The sequence below is a fragment of the Oryctolagus cuniculus genome, chromosome 11, assembly GCF_051225735.1.
Source record: "Oryctolagus cuniculus isolate XC-2025 breed Fujian yellow rabbit chromosome 11, ASM5122573v1, whole genome shotgun sequence".
In the NCBI taxonomy this organism is placed as follows: Eukaryota; Metazoa; Chordata; class Mammalia; order Lagomorpha; family Leporidae; genus Oryctolagus; species Oryctolagus cuniculus.
The window spans coordinates 112,547,916-112,561,224 of record NC_142877.1 but is presented as its reverse complement, the minus strand read 5'-3'; the positions used below and the strand labels follow the sequence as shown (position 1 = coordinate 112,561,224).

The 13,309-nt window shown below is 43.8% G+C and overlaps 1 long non-coding RNA gene across 16 annotated transcripts in view; it reads left to right on the top strand.

Annotated features, from left to right (window-relative positions):
- LOC138844427 (uncharacterized) overlaps window positions 1–13,309 on the top strand; it is a 204,726-nt gene that overhangs the window by 21,965 nt on the left and 169,452 nt on the right. For 13 of the 16 annotated variants that reach the window (XR_016216311.1, XR_016216314.1, XR_016216313.1 and 10 more), the window contains exon 2: window positions 1,519–1,578. The exons of the other annotated variants lie outside the window; for them this stretch is intronic. This is a non-coding gene — a long non-coding RNA (uncharacterized LOC138844427). The remainder of the gene's footprint in view (window positions 1–1,518; window positions 1,579–13,309) is intronic. 16 annotated transcript variants of the gene reach the window in all.

Here is a 13,309-nt window from a genome sequence, read left to right as displayed (position 1 = left end):
CAAGAAAGAAAAAGAAACAGAAAGAAGGGAAAAAGAATAGAATAAAAATAAAACCAAGAGCTGTTCCCCAACAGTCCAGAAAAGGCTGTCCTCTGTTACTGCTTCTCAAAGGTGATTTCACTTTTCCCCTTCCTCTTCTCCCTTCCTTCCTCCTCCTCCTTTCCTTCTAGAAACTTAATTGTCATTAAAGAATCCAAAGATGATACATCTTTTGTGAGCTCTTAGACATAGCTATATCTTATGAGGCATCATAATATCCTCCATTCGATACAGTAGAAGGAAGTGATTCTCGAGAACAAGTTTACTGTTAAGTCTCATGATGCAACTCTCTGGGGACAGAGGTCCTGTATGGGGATTTAGTGCACAGTGACTTTTGTTTTTATTTAACAATTAACACTTATGTATGACATCAGTGATCACCCGAGGCTCTTGACAGGAGCTGTCTCAGCTATGGAAGCATTTTGGATCCATTAGTTTGAGAAGGCCATAAGCAAAGTGGAAATTCTCTCCTCCCTGCGGAGTAAAGTACCTCCTCCTTTGGTGGCCACTGAATGAATAATGTTGAATGAGCTGTATTTGAGTTGGCTGATTCTTTCTTCCAATTGATTATGCTGTTGAAGCTCTGAATTTCCATCATGATATTCTTCAGCTCTGGAATTACCCTTTGTTTCTTCTTCATGATATCCGTCTCTTTATTGAACTTTTTATGTATTGTTTTTCTAATATTGTTTGAAAGTTTTTCTGTGTTTTCTTAAAGCTCACTGAGTTTTTTTCCTTTTTTCTTTTTTTAGGATTTTATTTTATTTATTTTAAAGGCAGAATTACAGAGACAGAGAGAGGTCTTCCATCCTCTGGTTCACTCCCCACATGGCAGCAACAGCCAAAGCTGGGCTGATCCAAAGCCAAGAGCCAGGAGCCAGAAGCCTCCTCTTGGTCTCCCATATGGGTTCAGAGGCCCAAGCACTTGGGCCATCCTCCACTGCTTTCCCAGGCCATAAGCAGAGAGCTGGATCAGAAGAAGTGCAGCTAGGACTCAAACTGGCACCCATAAAGGATGCTGGTGCTGCAGGCAGAGGCTTAGCCTACTATGCCACAGTGCCGTCCCCCTGAGTTCCTTTAGTATTACTTTGAATTCTTTATCAGTTTTTACACCTTCAATTGTGTATGGCTGGTTGTTTGGAGCTTTTTTTTCTTCTTTCAGTAATGACATATTTCCTTTATTCATCAGGATTCTGGTAGCCTTGCCTTGGTGTCTGCATTTTTGGAAATGTAGTCACCTCTTCTAGTCTTTACAGACCAGATTCAGCAAGGAAAATCCTCCACTGGTTAGCCTTCCAGACAATCTGGGAAGGTCTACTTTTGGGGTACATGAGCAGGTGGTGGGTCCATACCGGGATCCATGAAGACAGACTTAGAGCCTGAGCCTGTGGGGGCGGGACCACAAAGCAGCCTGGGACAGGTCTGATGCCAGAATCCGTGGGGAAGTCAGATTCTCACTTTGTTTACTTTTCCCCACAGGAGAACTCCCAGCCTGGTAGATTTTTTTTCTTGAGAAAAAATCTGTACATACATGGGCAGGTAAGTTTCTCTGATCTACCAGGCCCTATTTCCTTGTAATTTTGCTTCCTTTTCTATTGTTTGTTCTTGTGACAAAGAGCTAGACCCTGTTGTTTCCATTGGGACTGATGGTGATGACTGCTCCCTGGCCTCAGGAAGAATAAACTGTTTTTCATATTCCAAAATGCCAATCTTGGCTGCTTTTCTAATTCTTTGGAGCAAGGGGTCTGATCAGCCCTTTGAAACAGGCTATACAATGGTTGTCTGTTTTGAAAACTGGTCACCTCTTTATGCTTCTGCTGATACTGCTGCCTCTAGTTCTGGTGTCACTGATGCCTAGATCTGTCCACATGTCCAGGAATCATACTTTAAGTGATCCGGACCACTCCTCTCTACAAGTGTTTCTGCTTTCAACCCCAGAGAGGAAGAATAAAACTCCTCCCCTCTCTGTTTAAAAATCCCAGTCTATTTCCTGACTTTGGATCAATTGGTTTTCCAGATTGACTGACAAGACAAATATTAATTTCCATCAGGAAAGTGCCCCATCAGCAACCACCAGGGTGTAATTTTGGTCTCCTGGATCTAGCAAGACAATAGCAAATTTTAGTTTTCCTTGGGATGAGATGATCTATGATTGCCTTTTTCACATAAGAAATTAAATATCTTTATGTACTAATAATTATGTGATAAACTATTTTTAAAATGTGTTCTGCTATACCAATCGACCACAACATTAATGTCAACTTAATATGTATAGCATCTTATCATTTTAGTACACTTTTGTGTTAGTATTCAAATTTTATTGCATTTGAAATAGTTTTGCAAGAGTACTTTAAAAATTTCTTGGAAACAGAGAATTAAGAGGTAAGTTTATTTTTATATAAAATCTTTCAAAGTCAATTTCTTCATATATGCATTTTCATAAACTTTTTGAAGACTCCTAATCTGATTCCAGCTTACTCTGCATGGCTCTATGGCAGAGGAAAGGAAGTCTGGAACCAATCATGGGGTTTCATGTTCTTCTATGTTCTTCCAACTGTGTCTGAATGAAGTGAGAAGGTATTCAGAACACAGTTCCAAGTTAAGATACACAAGTGCACAAGTGCACATTATAACATGTGAACACTTACCATTGTTGCATTTACATTCACACATGAGAGTTGTGACAATATTCAAATTATTTAATGGTTAACGTAGTTTAATAAATACTGAATGATCAAATGTATAGGGGCTGGAGGGTAGAGAGTAGGTGGAAATTGGCCAGGTTGTCTCAAAACCATGAGACCATGCACTCATGAATCTCTCCCCTACCGGGATGCCAGCGGCCGCAAGGATGAGCAACCAGGGTTTGCCTCAGTAGTTAAGAGCAGGGAGGTTTGGCAAGTGCCATGAAAGACTGTCTTTCATCTTTCTGCTTGAGAGGTACAGACAGAGCTGCAGTGACCATCAGGGAATGAGTTATGTTTGTCTTTCTGCATGAAGACTCATCGGTTATGGTTTCTATAAATGTTAACTGGGTACCCTACTGGGGAGAATGTGAAAGGTTTTAGAGATTTCTTTTTGTGTTACTTTTTTTTTTTTTTTAAAGATTTTGTTTACTTATTTGAGAGACAGAGTTATAGACAGAGAGAGGGAGAGACAGAGAGAAAGGTCTTCCATCTGGTTCACTCCCCAAATGGCTGCAATGACTGGAGCTTGGCCGATCTGAAGCCAGGAGTCAGGAGCCTTTCCCAGATCTTCCAGTTGTGTACAGGGGCCCCAGGACTTGGGCCATCTTCTGTTGCTTTCCTAGGGCATTAGCAGGAAGCTGAATCAGAAGAGGAGCAGCCAGGACATGAACGGGAGCACTGCAGGCAGAGGCTTAATCCACTACACCATAGTGCTGGGCTCTCTGTGTTACTTTTATTAGTTTTTCTGTTTTTTTTTTTCAATTATATACATATATTATATATATATTTACAAATTTCATGTATACGGATTTAGGAAAACAGTGATACCTCCCATCTTCCCCTCCCCTCCCTCCCTCCCCCCATGCTCCCACCCTTCCTCCTCCTTCCTCTCTTATCAGTAAGGATGAAGTAGTCCCTGTCTGGATGGGAGGGATAATGCACAGAGGCAGTGAGAAGAGCGAGAGGGAGGGAGGGAGAGAGAGGAAGAGGAAGGGGAGAGAGAGGAAGAGGAAGAGGGAGGGAGGGGGAAGAGGGAGGAAGAGGGGGAGAGGAAGAGGAAGGAGAGGAAGACAAAGAGAGAGACAGAGGTGAGAGAGGAAGAGGGAGGGGAGGGAAAGGGAGGGAGGGAGGGAGTGAGAGAGGGAGGGAGAGAGAGACAGAGATGTGAGAGGGAGAGGAAGAAGAGAGAGGAGAGAGAGGAAGAGGAAGAGGAAGAGAGAGATGAGAGAGAGAGATTGAGGCTGATTGATTCAGTGGAAACATAGAGTATTGAACACCAGTGTCGTGGGGCTGGCCAGAAGTGTGGAGCGGAGCAGAGCCAGGGCTGAGGAAGCCTTGAGGCTGGCGCGATGGTAGGTCGGAGGCTCTGCCTGCAAAAGGCACAGCTGCACCTCTGACACAGCTACTGCTGCTCACGCCTGCAAAGCACAGGAGTGGATCTGAGACGTCTTCCAAGGACAGGAGATAAGTGGTGTGGGTGGTCTGGGAGGCTGCTGAGCTGTGCGGGGTGGCTTTGCACACATCAGAAACAGTCTGGTGGGGAGCTGACTTCCTGCAGTGACTGAGCGCCTGCCCCAGCAGCCACTACCCACTTCTTACAGGATATGTGGGCAATTGATGTGACCTTAAACAGCTTGAATTTTTTCTCTAATAGTCATAGCTTGTTGTCTGGGAAAGAACATTGAAGGCCCTCAAGACACAAGATATTAACAATTCCTTTTTTCTCCCACTAAAGGAAAGTGATGCAGAGGGGGAAAGAAAGTGTGAGGATGGGTGGTGTAGAAAATTTGTTTGTTTTTTAAAGATTTATTTATTTACTTGAGAGGCAGAGTTACAGATGGAGAGAGGGAAAGACAGAGAGCTTTTCCATCCACTAGTTCACTCCCCAAATGGCTGCAACAGTTGGAGCTGGGCTGATCAAATGGCAGGAGCCAGGAGTTTCTTCCAGGTCTCCCATGAAAGTGCAGGGGACCTGATCGGTGACGACTGACTGAACACCAAGAGGGAAACCTGTTGGAGTGAGGTGGACACTATGGGAAATCAGCATAGCCCTGACTGTTAATGAACAACTTAATACATTATCCCTCTTAGTAGTTTTTTTATCTGTTCTACTTAATATGACTGGTTTAGATCTGTAATTGATGCACAGTTATTCTTAAGTGTTGAAAATTAACTGAAATGTGATCCCTGTTGAACATGGTGGTGGGAATGGGAGAGGGAAGAGATGTATAATTTGGGACATGCTCAGGCTGACTTGCCCCAAGTGGTGGAGTTGGAAGCATACCAGGGGATTCCAATTCAATCCCATCGAGGTGGCATGTACCAATGCCATCTCACTGTTCCAGGTGATCAGTTTCAGTTCACAGTTGGTCATGGTGAAGGGACTGGGAGTCAAAGGGAGCACATAGACAAGTCTAGTACCTGCTAACGCTAACTGATGGAGTAAATAAAGGGGAGAGTGATCCAACATGGGAAGTGAGATACTCAGCAGACTCATAGAATGGCAGATGTCCTAAATAGCACTCTGGCCTCAGAATCAGCCCTAAAGGCATTCGGAGCTGGCTGAAAAGCTCATGAGAGTATTTCAGGCATGGAAAGCCAAGACACTCTGGCAAAAGATCTCTGCGAGTGAGATCCCAGTGGAAAGAACAGGTCTTCAAAGAAGGAGGTACCTTTCTCTGAAGGGAGGAGAGAACCTCCACTTTGACTATGACCTTGTCTAAACAAGATAAGAGTCAGAGAACTCAGAGGGCTTCCATAGCCTTGGAAACTCATGACTGGAGCATAGGGAGATTACTGATGCCATAGACAGGAGTGTCAATTGGTAAAGTCAACAACAGGAGTCACTGTGCACTTACTCCTCATGTAGGATCTCTATCCTTAATGTGCTGTACATTGAGATTTAATGCTATAACGAGTACTCAAACAATATATTTCACTTTGTGTTTCTATGGGGGTGCAAACTGTTGAAATCCTTACTTAATGCATACTAAACTGATCCTCTGTAAAAAAAAAAAAAAAAAAAAGAAATTATCAATTCCCAACTTGACTCTCACTGGGTTTAAACATGACAATAGGTCTGCTCTGATTTCATCATCATTTAAAAAAAAATCATCTATTATTTTTCACTTTATGTTTCTGTGTGGGAGCAAACTGTTGAAATCCATACTTAATGTATACTAAGCTGATCTTCTGTATATTAAGATAATCGAAAATGAATCTTGATGTGAATGGAAGGGGAGAGGGAGTGGGAAAGGGGAGGGTTGTGGGTGGGAGGGACGGTATGGGGGGGAAGCCATTGTAATCCATAAGTCGTACTTTGGAAAATTATATGCATTAAATAAAAGTTTAAAAAAAAAAAAAAGAAAGTGCAGGGGACCAGCACTTGAGCCATATTCTACTGCTTTCCCAAACCATACCTGAGAGCTGGATCGGAATAGGAACAGCCGTGACACAACTGGTGCCCATGTGGGATGTTGGTGCTGCAGGCGTAGGCTTAACCTACTATGCCACAGTGCTGGCCCACATAGAGAATTTAAAAGAAATAGGTCATGATCTCCTGAACCATGTTTTGAAAAACTAGAATAATAACCTTCTACTCTAGGGGCTACTGGACAGAAAGAGTTTTTGTTAAAAGCAGACTCACCGATCAAGAGGGCTTTAAACTGAAACTTGAGAGGGATGTAAGACCGACGCAGGTGAAAATGATGCACCAGGAAACTGAAGTTTGACAAGTGTGATCCAGAACATTCCCAAATGGGAGACGCTTCAGTTCTTCATGGGGCTAATTGGGGTTCAGCTGGAAAGGGTCCTGTGGAGAAGTCAGAGTGGGAGACAGATTACACAAGGCCCGTGGGTTGCTTTGGGGAAACCTACCTCTTACACCAGTATGTCTGGTGACACTGAAAGAGAGGTTAGAGAACAAAGACCGCCATAACCTTTGTGACTATATTTCCTATGGACACCACTTACGGTGTCACAAAAAAGCTGGTGACCTATGGCACCTTGATTGGGAAACATTGATCTAGAAGAATACAGAATCCTTTTCATGTCTCTTCACAGTTCTATAAATCTCTGAGTAGATAGGCTACAGTTTGAACAACCTAAAGAAATAAAGACCTATTCTCTACTGGATTTTGGAGCCAGTTTGGAGACGAACAGCAACGTTAGAAACATGGACCTCCAACGGCACCTTTCTAATTTAACTAATCAAAGCTGAGTGGATGATGTGGATTTACATCTTTTAGTCATGTGGTTTTCTGGGCCGAGTTCTGTCCCCCAGAAATTCACCTGTAGTTGCCCCAACCCTTGGTGTGTCGTGATTGCACTTCACTCTTCTCCTGTCTCCTGAATTAGTCAACAGTACTATCTGTTTCTCTTCCCTTCCTGTCTTGGTGTGTGAGCCCCCTTTAACTTTATGTCCTGACAGATGCCAGATAAGCGGTCCCCCAAGCCGCATGCTTGATCTTGGATTCTGAACCTCCACAGCTGTGTGCAGAGAGAAACCTTCCTTCCTAGGACATTTCTATCAGATATTTTAGTTACAGTAGTGAAAGGTTGACTAATACGGGATACAAGGAGGAGAGTGAAGCGCGAGTTTGGGCCATGGAAAGAGCTGTGGACTTCAATAGTCATGGGCTGCACAAGGATGGGACCCATGACTGCATACAAGAATGAAATGTACGGATGGAACTGGCTTACGTAACACAGATCTATGACGTAGGTTTCTGGGATAGCACTCCCTTCCAGATCACCCACACCCACAGGGAAACAAGGCTTCTGTCACACTAAACCCCAGGTTTTTTTTTTTTGGACAGGCAGAGTGGACAGTGAGAGAGAGAGAGACAGAGAGAAAGGTCTTCCTTTTGCCGTTGGTTCACCTTCCAATGGCTGCCATGGCTGGTGCACTGCAGCTGGTGCACCGCGCTGATCCGAAGGCAGGAGCCAGGTGCTTATCCTGGTCTCCCATGGGGTGCAGGGCCCAAGCACTTGGGCCATCCTTCACTGCACTCCGGGCCACAGCAGAGAGCTGGCCTGGAAGAGGGGCAACCGGGACAGAATCCGGCGCCCCGACCGGGACTAGAACCCGGTGTGCCGGCGCCACTAGGTGGAGGATTAGCATATTGAGCCACGGTGCCGGCCTAAACCGCAGGTCTTTTCATACAACAGGAATCATCAAGATGCAAAATGGCTATAAAACCATTAATTAATTATACATAACTTGCATTACATAGACCTCTATCGGTTACACCACCATTGGGAATTAGTACTGCATGGTCAAAAAAAATAAGTACTGAGGTTCTCCTTTGTTATTTTAAAAAATACTACTTCTGATATTTGGATTCTAAGTTTATTTTAATTAACTTATTTATTTGAAATGTAGAGTGACAGAGAAGAGGGGAGGAGAGAGAGAGAGAGAGAGGGAGGGAGGGAGAGAGGGAGGGAGAGAGGGAGGAGGGGAGGAGAGAGAGAGAGAGAGAGTCGGTCTGCTGGTTAGTTCTCCAAATGGCTACAATGGCCAGCCAAAACCAAGAGCCAGGAACTCCATCCAGGTTTCCCATGTGGGTAGGAAAGTACTTGGGCCATCTTTTGCTGCTTTTCCAGGAACATTATCAGGGAGCTGATCAGAAGCAGAGCAGCCAGAACTCAAACCAGGGCTCTGTTATGGCACACCAGTGCTGCAAACAGCAGTTTAACCCCCGAGCCACAAGAGCAGCTCCAGGGGTTTCTTAGTTTACTCAGGTATGTATTACACGCAAAACTGCAGGACCATGGTGAAGGGCAACAGGAGAGACTACTTGTGAATTAAAGGGAAACAAGCGACTTTGAAACCTGGCTTTGAATCGTTTTTTAAGCCATTTATTATTCCTGGCTTGCAATAACATGACCAACTTTGAACTACTAAAACGCTTGTATTTCTGATTTTTTTGGAGGAAAAGCAGCTTTATAATTTTGAGTATGAATTTTTCTACTTCAAATTATATCTTCCCAAAAGAAACATTTTTTAAAGATTTATTTATGTGAAAGGCAAGTGACAGACAGAGACAGACAGACAGACATCCACTAGTTCAGCCCCTAAATGACCATAGTGGCTGGGGCTGGGCCACGCTGAAGCTCCATCTGGGTCTCCAATGTGGGTTCAGGGTGTCAAGCACTTGGGGCATCTTCTGCTGCTTTCCTAGGCACATTAGCACCTGCTGGATCAGAAGCAGAGAAGCTGGGACTCGAACCAGTGCTCTGAAATTGGCATCTCGGTATTCTAGGCTGTGGTTTCACTGCTGTATCACAATGCTGGTCCCCAAATAATTTTGTTATTATAACACAATTTTCATGTTTTACGGGAGAACAAGAGTAATCGTGTACCTCTGATATGCCAGGCTCATTCTCTACCCCCACCCCCAACCAGTATCTTACCTTAGATGTTCACTGTTCCAGGAGACCCTGTGCATCTCCATAACCATTGCTCGATTGGACTTTATCACATTGTCATCCATTTTTGTGTTCGTTGTTCCCTCTGGAAAAGATTTCACTCCCTTAATAGGCAAGGGCTTGTTTTGTTTATTGTTTATATTATGCTGAGTACAATATGGACTCTCAGTAAATACGGGTTAAATGAGCGAAATGAAAAAAGGGGTATTTTCAGTGAGATTAAAAGGGAAAATAAAAGTGTTGCAGGAGTCTGGATGAGCTCATTTGATCAAAGAAGTGACAAGGAGTAGGGACAGATGAACTGAGGAGGCATGGGGTGAGAAGGAGGAAGGGGAGGAAGAGGGGGGTGAGAAGAGCTCCAGACAGAATTAAATAGCGTGGCCAGGCCCAGAGAAAACAAAAACACAATGTGCTTCCTTCTGCCAGAACAGGAACTTAATGTTCTTGAAAAACTTCACATGATAAAAAATTCAAGTTATTAAAGTCTCATTTCAATGGAGAAAGAAGGTTAGAGGGTTAGAGATTTTCAGATCAAAATAACAGATGATGCTTTTTTCTGTGTAGATTTCAAAATATGCAGAGAATTAGGATCTTAAACCAGTGGGGATTTCAACTGGGCAGACATCTGCTAGGGGGCTAACACTGTGAAAAGACGTCAACGGGCGAAGCGCTAAAAAAGTCTAATAATCATTGCATGTTTCAGAAGCTGGACCGAACAATAATAAGAACAAACACTGCTTTCTGTGTGTTGTGTTGGAGATACAGATGAAGATCAATAACATTCCATTCATTTACGTCCCTCTTAGGCAAGGGGGAATATAGCTAACAAAATGTAACTAAAAAGTAATACAGGGAAGTATATATATTAGCTCAAACTGTGAAAATGTACATGAAGAGTTTTGTGTACACAGCCACATTGGATAGGGGGTGATTCTACTGTCAAGTTAGTCTGTTACAATGAAGAGGAACTTGCCCTTCAACTGATGAACTATAGAAAGGGCTTTTTTTTGGAATTCCAGATAGAGCAGACGGCTTTCCAAGACATATGGGACATGAAAGGGTATCATGGCATATTTGAGTGGATGATGAACTACATGGTGTATTTGATTTCAGGGGGTAAAGAAAACTCAAAAATAAGGCTGGAAATATTAAGCTTATCTGTCTTCAGACATGTTGTATGTGTTAGATGCATGTGAATTATACAATCAAAATAAATAGAATGAACAATTTTAAATGAAGGCATCCAATTATTAGATTTGCATTTCAGCTCATAGAAAATGACTGAGTGGTTTAATAGCATGAAAACGAGCCCTGAACATAATAAAATACAATTTGGTGCCTTACTTGGGCTTGAAGATAGTCGATTTGAAAGGTTTAGAAAAAGGAATAGTCTTACAGCTTCTGATGGGAAAAGAGAGAGCGTGTTAAAAGATGCCAATATATTGAGATAAAACTCTTGACACATTTATTTATGCAGCAGAGCTTTCTCAAGTAATGGCTGTGTGTCAAGGAATTATCCAAGACTCTAGGAAGAGGGGCATGAATGTGAATAAAATTGCTGTAATCTCTGCTGTTGTGGCGCTGTTAGTCTAGGACTCCCAGTAACAGCCCAGAAGTTGGCTGTGAAATGAATTTAATGGGTTCACTCCAGCAGTAAAATTAGGAGAGGAGATTGAAGAGGAGGAGGATGGGGAGGAAGAAAGACATTGGATGGCATAGAACAGAGTAGAACAAAGCGTGTCAGGGCATACTGGCATGGTGGGATAAAAACTGCTTCTTTAGGGTGCTGTTTCTATGGTACCCACACATGAATACATGTACAGCGTCATGCTGTAAGATGCATGGCTTACTGTTGGTCTCAGAGAGTTTGGAAAGCTATTGGTTTCAGGCATATCACTTTGAAGGATTCTTCTATTGCGACCGTTCAAGTCCCATTGTTTCTGAGACTTTTCTTTTCTTTTTTTTTTTTTTTTTTTTTTTTTTTTTTTTTTTTTTTTTTTTTGACAGGCAGAGTGGACAGTGAGAGAGAGAGACAGAGAGAGAAAGGTCTTCCTTTGCCGCTGGTTCACCCTCCAATGGCCGCCGCTGCAGCCGGCGCACCGCGCTGATCCTGGCAGGAGCCAGGAGCCAGGTGCTTTTCCTGGTCTCCCATGGGGTGCAGGGCCCAAGCACCTGGGCCATCCTCCACTGCACTCCCTGGCCATAGCAGAGAGCTGGCCTGGAAGAGGGGCAACCGGGACAGAATCCGGCGCCCCAACCGGGACTAGAACCCGGTTTGCCGGCGCCGCAAGGTGGAGGATTAGCCTATTGAGCCACGGCGCCGGCTTGTTTCTGAGACTTTTCTATTGATTCCATACCACCAGATTCTCTCTCTTCTGCTTCTGGTAACTTCTTTATTTTCCACTTTTTTCGGTCACTTACCCACTTCTTACAGTCATTTACCAGTTTTTAATTTTTAAAAAATATTTATTTATTTGATAAGCAGAGTTACAGAGAGAGGGAGAGACAGAGAGAGAGGTCTCTCATGTGCTGGTTCACTCCCCAAATGGCTGCAATGGACAGAGCTGGACAGATCCAAAGCCAGGAGTCAGGAGCTTCTTCCGGGTCTCCCACATGGGTGCAGGGGACTGAGTACTTGGGCCATCTTTTACTGCTTTCCCAGGCCATTAGCAGGGAGCTGGATTGGAACTGGAGCAGCTGGGACTCGAACTAGTACTCATATGGGATACTGGTGCTACAGGCAGAGGCTTAACCAACTATACCACAGCACTGGCTCCAAGTCTTTTACCTATCAGTGATATAGCTTGAGAATGATTGAATTAATAGACTCACATTTACTGAAACCCTTACATCATAATAAATGCTGATAATTTAAAGGTTATTTAAAACTAGTAAGACTCCCTAGCAGAATAGAGTTTATAATCTTATAGGGAGACAAACATCCATGAGAACATTACATAAATAAATACATAATTACAAACTGCTAAGTTCTGCCAGAGAGGAGTTGAGATGGTACACAGAGGGGCAGGGGTGGGGTGTTTCTGAATGAGCTGGGCGGGAGGGCATGGATCAAGGAAGATCCATCAGTTTTCCAGGGCTGTTGTAGCAAACTCCTACAAACTATGTGACTTCATATGTCCACAATTCATTCTCTCACAATGCTGGAAACCAGAAGTCCAAAATCAAGGTGTTGGCAGAGCCATGCTTCCTCTGAAGGGAGTCGGGAAGAGTCCTCTTCCCCATTTCTGGTAACTGCCAGAAATATTTGCTGTTCCTCGCCCGGTAGCTGCATCACTCCAACTTTTATGTTGTCACACAGTTAACATGCGACCTGTCCCTTTTTTTATCAGGACACCATTCATTGGATTTAGAGCCTTCCTTAATTCACTATGACCTCATCTAAACTTAATTACATCTATAAAGGTCCTATTTCCAAATGGGATCTAATTTCAGGATTGTAGATGGACATGAGCTTTGGATGATACTGTTGAACCCAAGAAGGCTTTCTTGAGCTAAGAGCTGAGAAGGGGAAATGGAGATTGGGCAAAGACAGGGGAGTCTACACAGAGGGAGCAGGGTGTTTTGGAAGAAGTGTGGGAGAGGAAAGCAAGCGAGATCAGAGTCTCAGAGAAGGGGAAAGCAGAATGTGGTAGAGGTTATGGTCCTCCTTATGGAGACCAGATCACACAGGGCCTGATCTGCTTGGGAAAGGGTTGAGCCTTAGGAAGAAGAGCAGGAGGAAGCCATAGGTGAGCTAGAGTGCATCTTATCTGTCCATTATTTATCTGTCTGTTTATTTGAAAGGGAGAGAGAGAGAGAGAGAGAGAGAGACAGAGAGAGAGAGAGAGAGAAAGAGAGACCTTCCATCTGCTGGTTTACTCCCCAGATGGCTACAATGGCTGGAGCTGGGCTGATCTGAAGTCAGGAACCAGGAGCTTCTTCCAGGTCTCCCAGGTGGGTGCAAGTACTTGGGCCATCCTCTGCTGCTTTCCCAGGTGCATAAACAGGGAGCTGGATTGGAAGTGGAGCAACCAGGACTTGAACTGGTGCTCATGTGGATGCTGGCATTGTAGGCAGTGGCTTAACCCACTGTGCCCCTTAGCTCTAAGTCCTGGATGAACAGAAAAAGCATTCCTAGGATTCCTGTCCCTGTG